Here is a 12,131-nt window from a genome sequence, read left to right on the forward strand (position 1 = left end):
ATCCCCTCCAGTCAGCAAAATAAATTTGGCGATCTGATTTCTGGTGGTCAGGTCAAGTGATGGCCGTGCTCTTCCTGTGAGGCTATACCTTACTGCACTTCCTTTTCCACGTAACCTGGACGTTTTAGTCTCCAGGATGGGTTAGAACCATCAGTCACTGCCTCCAGAGGTTGGGGGCCCCGGATGATTCAACATCTTTGTTATGCTCCTAATACAACCGCTTACCTTTGTTTTCAATAAAGATGTAATTAACCCATCTCTCCTACAGAAAAATGAGAAGCTGATTCTCCTCAAATAAGCTACATATATTAATCCACGTATAGTCCTTTATCCAAATTTCTAGAATATTCAAATCATGCTGTAATATAAAATGTAAAGTTTCAGATTTCCAATTTAGGCTTCAAACTAAAAACAAAAAGTGCCGTTTATCCCAGCAGACCCCCAGGACTAGGGCTGGCTGATAGGAGCCGAAGTATCTGCTTTTATACTTTCTTGTGGACAGGACAAGGAACGCTCTCTTTTTCTCAGAGCCCAGGGAAGTAATGAGACTCCTGTAAGGTCTTCCTTAGAGGTGAAAGTGCCCTCTAGAAGGAAAGGCTAATCTGTGGTGGCCATGGCAGTGGCAGCGGCGATTTTAATTCAAAGATCCATTTGCTAAAAGAAGAGCCAGAGAGAGCTTGTTCTGGGCCACTAGGGATGAGGAATATGACCATAGTGACTGCTACTAATTCTGGGAAAGAAAAGTCCCAGGAGGGAGCCCTGTAAGCGTGGTGTTCCACAGAAAGCATGCAAGCTACCCACCCAACCTCCTTCAAAGTGACTGTGGAAGAGTGGTGCCTTCCTCACAGTTCCCCTAAGAGAAAAGAGAAAAAATGAAGACGAGGGGTTACAGAAAGGTGAGAAGGGAGAATTTCCTCACCGACGAAGGGACCTAGAAAGAGCAAGGCCTTCAGAAAGCCGTCCAGACCTCCAGTGGTACAGACTGTACCTTAAGACACTGCTGAGCAGAGCCAGAACCAACGCCCGCTAACAACTGATTGAAGACTTCTGAACCAGCTTCTCCAGCCCTGACCGGAGTCCCCAGGCTACCTGGTTGACTTTTTTATAACCCCGATGCTAGTCTGCAACAGGAGGAGGGCCCGAGTCAATTACTGGACTAACAAATTTAATGGGAGCAGAGAAGTGATCAGAAGGGTCCCTACTCAGAAAAGAAAGAAAGAGTTGAAAGCATTTTTGGAAATGGTCAGGTATGGGAGAAAGAGCCTGTGTTCCTATCTCAGAATTATATTTCTGGTAAAATAATAATAATAATAATAATAATAATAATAATAATAATAATATCACAGTTTTACATTTGGAGCCTTCAAACAATATTTTTAAATAATTTTTTCATATAGAAACCAGGGATGCTTGATATAAGAAGTTATATTTATCTAAAGAACACCTGGTTTTTGCTCTTGTTTTCCATAGACATCTCTCTTTTTTTTTTTTTTTTTTTTTTTTTTCTTTTTTTTTTTTCTTTTTTTTCTTCTTCTTCTTCTTTTTTTTTTATTATTATTAACTTGAGTATTTCTTATATACATTTTGAGTGTTATTCCCTTTCGGTTTCGGGCAAACATCCCCTCCCCTCCCCTTCCTTATGGGTGTTCCCCTCCCAACCCCTCCCCCCCATTGCTGCCCTCTCCCCAACAGTCTAGTTCACTAGGGGTTCAGTCTTAGCAGGACCCAGGGCTTCCCCCTTCCACTGGTGCTCTTACTAGGATATTCATTGCAACCCTCTGAGGTCAGAGTCCAGGGTCAGTCCATGTATAGTCTTTGGATAGTGGCTTAGTCCTGGAAGCTCTGGTTGGTTGGCATTGCTGTACATATGGGGTCTCGAGTTCCTTCAAGCTCTTCCAGTTCTTTCTCTGATTCCTTCAACAGGGGTCCTGTTCTCAGTTCAGTGGTTTCCTGCTGGCATACGCCTCTGTATTTGCTGTATTCTGGCTGTGTCTCTCAGGGCGATCTGCATTCACATTTGATCATCCGTCTTGAGTTTCATTTGTTCTAGGCATCTAGGGTAATTCAAGCATTTGGGCTAATAGCCACTTATCAATGAGTACATACCATGTATGCATAGACATCTTTCTAACAAGGATGTTGGGGCCCAGTTAGCATTACATTCTGACCTGCACCTAGATGTACTTATAAGGGTGCTGTCACACAATTAATAAACGCTGGATATAAAGTTAACTTGAACAAATCAGTAGCCTTCCTTTATACAAGTGATAGATGTACTGAGAAAGAAATATGGAAACAACACCCTTCACAATAGTCACAAATATAATATATCTAAGGGTAAATCTAACCAAACAAGTAAAATATCTGTATGACAAGAATCAAGTCTCTCAAGAAAGAAATCCAAGACCTCAGAAGATGGAAAGATCTCCCATGCTCATAGATTGGTAGGGTTAACATAGTAAAAAAAAATTGCCATCCTACCAAAATCAATCTACAGATTCAACACAATTCTTATCAAAATTCCAACACAATTCTTCACAGACATAGAAAGAGCAATTCTCAATTTCATACGGAAAAACAAAAACCCAGGATAGCAAAAACAATCCTTAACAATAAAAGAACTTCTGGGGGAATCACTGTCCCTGACCTCAAGCTATACTACAGAGCAATAGTGATAAAACCCACATGGTACAGAGACAGACAGGTCGATCAATGGAATAGAATTGAAGACCCAGAAATAAACCCACATACCTACGGATACTTGATCTTTGATAAAGAAGCCAAAAATATACAATGGCCAAAAAAAAAAAAGCATCTTCAATAAATGGTGGGTTTCTGCAGCTGAGGAGGTGGTCACAGCCGGATCCCTACCTGGTTCTGCTACTGCCGCAGCAGAAGCTCCTTCCCTCAGGACATCAAGGCAAGGCTGAAGAAAAAGTAACCACTTCCTTTTAAGCCATGGCATATCAGTTATGCAGAAGCACAACTTTGGGGAACAGTCTTCAAGAGAGCCTTGATGAGCTCATAGTCTCAACAGATCACCCCCCAGCTTGCCCTTCAAGGTCTACTTCAGTTTGATAAAACTATAAATGCAGCATAGCATTGGCTCAGAGAGTCAGGAACAGAGTCGATTTCAGGGGCTCTCCAAATACATACAGATTCTGAGACAATGTTTGGACTTTTGTATTGAATGATGTTGAATTGAGAGAGGTGACAGAACGTATTAAAGTGGATAAAGGGAAAATTGTAGCCTGTGATGGTAAAAATACTGGCTCCAATACTACAAAATGAATAGAGAAATGTGGCTTTTCTATGCCACCTTGTTATTTTCATCGCTTTTTGAAGAGAAACATAGAAGAGACCTTTTTTAAATTTATTCTCACTGTGCAGAAATAACAACACTGTGCTATGTACACTACCCAAGGGTCCCACAGAGAGAAGCATGCGACTCTGTTCTCTTAAATGACTTTTAGTACACAGCATAAAGAAATGTAAATTTTTAATGACAAATCAAAAGCGGTTGCCTTCCTAAGAATATTCTTCTATAAACTTGTTTTAAAACTTAAAAAAAAAAAAATAAATGGTGCTGGTCTAACTGGCAGTTGGTATGTAGAAAAATGAAAATAGATCCATATTTATAACCTTACACAAAGCTCAAGTCCAAGTAGATCAAGGATCTCAACATAAAACCAAATACACTGAATTTAATAGAAGAGAAAGTGGGAAAGAACCTCGAACTCATTGGCAAGGGGGAAATTTTCCTAAACAGAACACCAATGGCTCAGGCTCTAAGACCAACTATTGATAAAAGAGACCTCATGAAACTGAAAAGCTTCTGTAATGTAAAAGATACAGTCAATAGGACAAATCAGCAACCTACAGATTGGGAAAAAAACTTCACTAGCCCCACATTCAAGAGAGGGCTAATATCTAAAATATATAAAGAATATAAGAATCTAGTCCCAAAAAACCAAATGACCCAATTTAGAACTGGGGTACAAGACTAGGCAGAGAGTTCACAACAGAGGAATCTCGAATGGCCAAGAAGCACCTAAAGAAATGTTCAACATCCTTAGTCATCAGGGAAATGAAATCAAAACGACCCTGAGATTACACGTTACACCAATCAGAATGGCTAATGTAAAAAACAAAAACAAAAACAAAAACAAAAACAAAAACTCAGGTAACAGCACATGTTGGCAAAGATGTGGAGAAAGAGGAACACTCCTCCATTGCTGGTGGGATTGCAAACTGGTACAACCACTTTGGAAATCAATCTGGGGGTTCCTCAGAAAATTGGAAATAGATCTACCTGAAGACCCAGCTATACCTCTCTTGGGCATATAGCCAAAAGATGCCCATCCATACCATAGGAACATGTGCAGCACTGTGGTCAGAGCAGCCTTGTTTGGAGTAGCCAGAAGCTAGATGTCCCTCAAAGAAAGAATTGACACTGAAAATATGGTTCATTTACACAATGGACTACTATTCAGCCATTAAAAACAAGGACATCATGAGTTTTGCAGGCAAATTGTTGGACCTAGAAAGTATCATCCTGAGTGGAGGTAACCCAGACCCAAAAGGACATGCATGGTTTGTACTTGCTAATACGTGGATATTAGCTCAAACACTACTGCTTTTCAGTGTTAAAGATGAGGAGATTGAGATGCGGTGAGGTGAAGTACCCCCTCTACTCACTACCTGAAGGAGCTGGATTCGAGCTCAAGCATGGAGGCTAGTCAGTCAGCCTCAACTCACCCTAACCCTGTTCTTAGTCATGGTCACATAAAATTGCCTTTGCCAATTCCTAGTACTGATATGTTCATCTACATCTTTGATTACTAATGATGACAAACATGTTGTTATTGTATTGATATCATGTTCCTCTTCAGTTAAGTGTTCATTTGTAGTTCTTGCTGGTAAATTAGCTTGTTGGATAAAGAGTCTTGCTAAATATTGAAGGCTGGCCTGAAACTGACCACGTACCCAGGCAATCCTTAAGACTTAACTTCCCAAATGCTAATATTACAAGATTGGTGATCCTTACGTTAATTGCCATTAATCTTTTTCTTTATTATTTATAAGAAGTCTTATTTTCAACAACTCAGCCACTGGATAGAGTATAAATATTTCTCAAATATCCTTTCATTTTGCTTTGATTTTTTTTTAAGTGCTAAACAATCCTATAGTTCAACTTCCCCGCTTTTGTGGCTTTTCAAAGACCATCTCCCAATGTTCATCGCTGTCTTATTATCTTATAGATTTTCATTTTCATTCAGCATCTTAATGAGTTTTCAAGCAAGCACCCACACTCAGTTTTACATAGAACACTTGTATATAAGCCACCTAGACTTTTTTACAGGGACTATCATACTGTGCTTGCTGTATGCATGGTAATGCATCTACTCACGCCTTTCTCCATTCTCCAGCTTGCTCTTGGTACTTTCCAACTCAAATTACAGGCGGCAGCACCCCTCCTCTCTAAACGAGCGCTGTTGGATTCTACAACTTCTCACTCTACAAACGTATCCCTGTGCTCAGAGTCATGCACCTCTGCTGGTAAGAGGTGAATATCCTGAAAAGCTTATTTCAGCACTCTGTGATCCTAAGTCATGTAATTAACTAGACCCTAATTTCTTCTTACAATGTATGTCCATTTACTAAAGATGAAATAAGCAAATTTTAAGTGTACTTGCACTGAGTTTTGACAAATACATACACCTGCACACCTATATAAACTAAAGTTCTCTCACAGAGTACCCTGCCACAACTGGCTCTCTAACAGCTACATGGAAAACACTGTTCTAGAATTTTGTGCCTAAGCGGTTCACCACCTGTAAAATCTCTTCATATCTTGCTAACAGAGGGGCAAATATTGCTCTTGGTGAGACGTTTTTCAAAGATGTTTGTGTGGTGAGGTGCTGTGTAGTACACAGATGCTGTCTTCTGTAAAAGCAAAGGGCAAATGTGCTTACTACCCACTACAAAAGATGTGATTTGGTAAGTTAGGATCCTCTTACTGGAATGGCACCTCAAAAACATGCTCCTTCTGGTGTCCATTGTAGCTGTGCACAAGTCATTTGCCTCTGACCCAGGAGTTCTGTGATCCTCTCTCTACATACATTAAAATGTGGTGGGCTCTCGAGTTAGTTTACAAGTAGGGGAAAGTTAAGGCCTTTGTCTGTGTTGTTTTTATTATGCAGAAATCCCTACTGTACCATAGTTTATTTCTCCGTTCTACTGGTGAGATATCCCTGGGCTCTATCTAGTTTTGTTTTCTTTCTGTTTTTTCTCTACTGCTTACTTTTTGACTTGGCTACTATGAATAAAATGTCTATACTACTTGTGCAAGTTTTTCTTTTACAAAAATATTTTCACTTTAGGGATGGAGGTTATCATGGGTGGAGTAGAATTGTTATGTTAAAGAATAGGCATATGTTCAAAGCCTTTTCCAAAGAGATTGTCATTTCTCATTCCTACTGTGTGAGAGGGCCAGTGGTACAACAGCTTTGTCGGTGATCGGTGCTATCTACAGTTTTAGCCACTTCCATGAGTATTTTAATAGTATGTGGTTGGGATTGTCATTTGCATTCTTCCAGGAAGAATGGACCATCTACATACTACCAGAGAGGACAATCCAAGGTGCCCCTCGGTCTGACTCTTCTGTATCAAGAAAAAGCCATGCTAGCTCTGTTCCCTGCTCCCAATGTAACATCAAGGTGCTTGGGGTCAGTGCTCAATTTGGCACTTCCTTTAACAGCGTGTGGGGGCCACATGCTGTATGATTTAGCAGCAATACCTTCTCCTTTCCTCTCTCCCCCATAATTATGTCATTCCTACAAACCCTGGAGAGCACATGAGTCTCTGTGTACAGTGCTACTACAGGTTATCTTGGTGTTCTCCACAACCTGCTCTACTCTCATTGCCCTGGGTTATTCTTCCTCATCCTGGATGATCTAAATAAAAAAAAATGCGTCTTACTTGATTCCTATCCCATTCTTCTTCCCACTACAGGCTTCATAGCTTCAGTTCTAGCTCCAGGCCAGACCATGTATTCGACTTTTCTAGAACTTTCCATACTGAAACTTCTTGTAGTCTCTGTGTTTCCAGGAACAGATACAGTGGTCAATGTCTTTGTAGTCTCTAGAAATCTCTCTTCTACTAAGCTGAATGCCGGGTACGTATGGGTTCCCTGCACACTTACTGTCTGGAAATAAGTGACACACTTCAGCTACTTTGGTGGGTGGCTTGCCTGGCTTTTGCTTCCCAAGGAAACACTATCAGTTGAAAAACAAATCATACATTTATTTTTTTTAGAGGGGGGAACAATCCTAGTTTGTTTGTTGTTGTTATTTTTCTGTTTTCTTGACTGCTTGTGCTCATGTACACTTAAAATTTCACAGTTCCTGTGGACCGAGGGTCTGGATACAGGTTAACTGGGCCCTCAACTCAGGATTCCTCAGAGCTGAAATGGAAGTGCTCAACAAGCAGTGTTCTTGCCACATCTGAGAAGAATTCTCGCCTCCAGATGTTAGCTGGGTTCTTCTCTTGTGGCTGTATGACTGGAGCCAGGGGTTTTAGTTGATAGAAGCTGAAGACATTGACGCCTCAATGTTAGGTTTCTGAGGAAACATAGAGACAGAAGGTAAAGAGAGACCAGAGTCTGACCTTCAATAGATAGGTTTGTCTTGATTGGTGTACACAGCAAGGAGCAGCCTCTCTTCCACAGGAAACTGAGGGGTCTCCCGTGGGGAAAAGCTGACTCCAACCCTCTCCATAGGCAGATGAGGGGCTTGGGAATAAGGAAATTGTTGCGGCTGTAGGATCTGTTAAGCGTCTCTCCTTCCTGAAATTGTTTGCCCAAGGTGAGACAGACTATCAGGTATTCCTTTCTAGGATGGTTTAGCAAGGTCACCTAAAATCTCATAGGAATTCTGTTTTATAGTCCAGGTAGTCTATCATTCTGTTTCCTCATTCCTAAGCTTTAGTGACTGTGTTTACCTCAAAGGTTGTCAAGAGATTAAATGAAGTTTTTTTTTAAGTGGTGTATATACCTACCTGGCCCACAACTGTCTGCTTTTCTGAGTGTCCACTGTTGCTATTTAGCATGTAAAGATGTGGTGTGAATGGGTATGAAGTGGACCTTGGGGATATGAACTGAGTCAGCAAGATGTGAATTAAACAATAAAATGTTCTGCATTCAAGCACCTATCTTTTCCTCTATAAACTTCTAACTTTTCTCAATTATGGAAGTGGTGCTTGTGGTGGTAGTGGTGGTGGTGGTCATGGTGGTGGTGGTCATGGTGATGGTGGTGGTGGTCATGGTGATGGTGGTGGTGGTCATGGTGTGGTGGTGGTGGTCATGGTGGTGGTGGTGGTGGTGGTCATGGTGGTGGTGGTGGTCATGGTGGTGGTGGTGGTCATGGTGGTGGTGGTGGTGGTGGTGGTGGTGGTGGTGGTCATGGTGGTGGTGGTGGTCATGGTGGTGGTGGTGGTGGTGGTCATGGTGGCCATGGTGGCCATGGTGGTGGTGGTGGTGGTGGTGGTTGTGGCTTAAATGTGTAAACTGTATCCAAAAGGAAAGAAAGATGAGAAAATATCCCCCAGGATAGTTCAGCCTCACTACGATGTGATTCACATTATTAAGTCAGCCCACCATGAAACAGAGAGCATATAAACTCTGCCTGCCCACCTTTTTGAGAAATGTGGTAAAAGAAATATAATTTCTTGCATTTCATTATTTGGTTGTGCTGTGCTCAAACCCAGGTCTCCTCTGCCACTGCGATCTGTGTCAATGGGACAGACCTTGAGGCCAGAATGTCTAGTTTTTATAGACGTATTACAAGGTCACAGTGGGCAAAGGAAACACAGGCTCAGCCTGTACTTTAAGTAACCCATGATTCAGAACTGGAATTCTTAACATCTTACCCATCTCTATCTCCTAAATGGCTGTCTCTTCCTGTGAGAGAGAAGGTAATGCCTTTGGACACAGCCGTTCCTTAGGAACTGTGAAACCACGGTTAATGTAGTCAGTGTATGTCAGGCTGACCTAAATGTGCACTTTGCATGCATCTCTCCAGTAACTGCATGGCCATCAGCACATCCATGACTAATGCATCTCTAGGTTGTGGCAATCCTAGGTCCTCCTCCTCTCCTAATCCCTTAATTTGTACAATGAATATTTCAATTAATCAAATGTTCTATCGCATGTACAGTATTATGTTGCTATGAGAATTTAGTTTTTAATAAAAACAAATATCTACCAAAAGCTAACTGTCCATAACCGGTTTTGTTTGTTTGTTTTAATGAAAATACTTTCTGGGCTAAATAAACCATATGTGTGGCTTGTGTGATGGCTGGGAGTGGCTTTTCAGTCTCTCAATCATGGCTTTCCATGGTGGGCCAGAGTATTCCTTACCCTATTCTCATAGGCATGGCACAGTTGTCATTCTTTGTGAGTGTCTCTCATGATGTCACCAACAGACCATTTCGTAAAGATCTTCAAGTTTCATTCGTATTTACCTATGGTGGATTCCACTGCTAGAATCTCATAGAACTGGGGCTGACACTTATCCCAAATGTGTCACTGACAACCTGAGACCGCTGCGTAGAGGTTTTAAGTGTGTGAAACTTCTTCCCCGCAATGTTCATTTATTCAGCACTTTCCATTACTGCACTCAGAAGTTGCTGGGCTCAGCATCCTTCGATAACACGAATAAGCAATTATGAGTATCCCAGGAGGATGCTTCTAGATAAAGCCAATATTGTGATTGTCTGGCGTCCCTCTGAACAACATAAACTCTTGACTCTAGAATTGAATCACTGATCAATAGTCAGATAAAAATGTTAATTCTATAATTAAAGCACATTTAGTGTTTGGTTTTACCGAAAGACAAATTACCCACTCTTCTGCACATTTGGTGGCTGCTGAGGGGACTATGTAACCTCCATACTAATAGGGTAGAGTCTACCTGTTGAACAGTAACACTGTAGGTTGAATAGGGTCAAGGATAGGAGTATATGACACATTTAAAAGAAGTGACTGGATCTCCTGGGTGAGGGCGATAGTTTGCTGAGGGCTGATCAATTAAGGAGGGTCAGCAAGGAGTGAAAACACAGGAGCTGTCTCTACCCTTAGATAGGAAATGACCAGCCCAGCAGTGGCATTTAGGAAAAACCATTATTCTACTCAACATTAAGAGGCAGTCACCAAATGAGAGATGTTGGCTTAAAGGAGCATAGGCACCGTCCACTAGGGCCCAGGGCTCCCTCTCCTATCCCTGTCCCCCACTGTGCCTCACACTGGCCACTCACAACTAGAAACTGGAAGGCAATGGAGCCTGGTTCACAGAGTCTCCAAAAATCATTCTGGGAAGCACAGAAGAGGGAACAGAAGGGAGAGTGAATTTAGATAGCAGTAGGGACTACCCTACATAGCTGGCCAGCTCTTAGAAGAAGCTCTTTTTCCAGAGGGCAGCATCAGCTTGCTTCCAACAAACACTAGAAAGTAAAATACCGTAATAATTAATTTTCTGAAGCCTCATTGAAAGGGTGATTAGGAAGAAAAAGCTGAACGTGGATTATAGACCTCTGCCATGACATGAAATTTTATGGTTCTTTTAGAGTGTGTTGTACTGTTGCAATGAACTGCGCTAACTCAAATCTGGCATGCGATATCCACTTCCCTTGTACTGCACAATGTTTTTTAAAAAAGCTTTGCTTTGAATGGTGTTTAAACCATGAATACACTTTGCAAACCACTACTTCATAGTGTGAGCCTATCCTCTATGTTGCTGCCTGAGGCTTGCTAAAGGCCCTTGAGTTTGCGATCCTACATTTGAGCCTCAAAGATTGGTCACTGGTATGCAGAGATCGTACTTGGGGCCTTACTTTTTGTTACATCTGGTTGTGGTTTACAGTTCTGGGGATCCAACCTGGAGCCTGTGCATGCTACACACATGTTTTATATCAAATTACATCTCCATCCTCTGGAAACATTTTAGAATTCAGATTACTCGACTTCATTCCATATATAGTGAATCAAAGCTAGGAGGGTGGATCCCAGCAAATTCTTTCCACACACCTACCTGGAGATTCTCACATTTGGTGAAGTTTTCTGAAAGGGTACTGGTTCTATGACATATGACCCATCACTAGAAGGTCTGTATCACGTCTTTCTTCAACTATGTGCCTAAGGTCCCAAGGCAAGTCTTTCAATAGACTTTCTTCTAACAGCAATAAGATGAGGACTGGGTCTTACTGGTTTGCTATTGCTATAGTTAACTTCATGGTTTAAGGCCATTGTGTTGACACATTTAAAAGTCCATAAAAAGGTGGAAGAGAAACTAAAAAGTCAATAATGTTGAGTCACATGTCTGACTTCTTCCAGGTTGACTTGGAATATGTTCCAATGAATCTAGAGAATCATGGCCATTTTGGAGGTCACACAACAGATATCCCACATATCAAATATTTACATTATGATTCATAACTAGCAAATTGTTGGACATATGGAGTAGCAACAAACTAATTTTATAGCTGGGGTCAGCACAGCATGAGGAGCTATATCAAAGGGCTGCAGCACTGGGATGGTAGAGAACTACTGCTCTAGAGCTTTCATAATCTATCAGGCATGAGGTACACACAGGATTGGTGTGTCATAGGCAGTAATGAAAGGCTCCATCCAGTTCTTACTCAGTGCTTCCCCTTAGCCTGTGATCTTTATGATTAGCGGTGTACCCCCAGAAAACCCTTGATTGATTTGAAAATACCTTTGGTCACAAGAATTTGGGCACTCCCATTTCGTTCTACAGACTTGAGCCTATAAAGACGAAGAAGCTTAAGGGTAATTCATAGGAGGATAAGCTATCAAAGGGTCTTGATAAGATGGTCTGTTCAACTTAATTCTCAGTGAAATAATGATTGTCGGGGCATATCTACAGTGCAGCAGAAACTCAAAAGTCTAAAGGGGCATGTATTGCCACTGGGAATGTACTGCCTCTCAATTACCATATCCAGATTACACAGACTTACACCAAATATCTACAAGTACGTATGACCGTACATAGTTTCTGAGTTAGGAATCTAAGAATGTGATATTTCTGTTGTTTGGAGTCCAAATCCATTAGGAG

The 12,131-nt window shown here is 41.4% G+C and overlaps 1 protein-coding gene and 1 pseudogene across 1 annotated transcript in view; both read left to right on the top strand.

Moving 5' to 3' along the window:
- Slc35f4 (solute carrier family 35 member F4) overlaps positions 1-12,131 on the top strand; it is a 247,347-nt gene that overhangs the window by 150,667 nt on the left and 84,549 nt on the right. The window lies entirely within an intron of this gene.
- Positions 2,857-3,512, top strand: LOC116913994 (annotated as a pseudogene).

The sequence above is a fragment of the Rattus rattus genome, chromosome 12, assembly GCF_011064425.1.
Source record: "Rattus rattus isolate New Zealand chromosome 12, Rrattus_CSIRO_v1, whole genome shotgun sequence".
Lineage (NCBI taxonomy): Eukaryota > Metazoa > Chordata > Mammalia > Rodentia > Muridae > Rattus > Rattus rattus.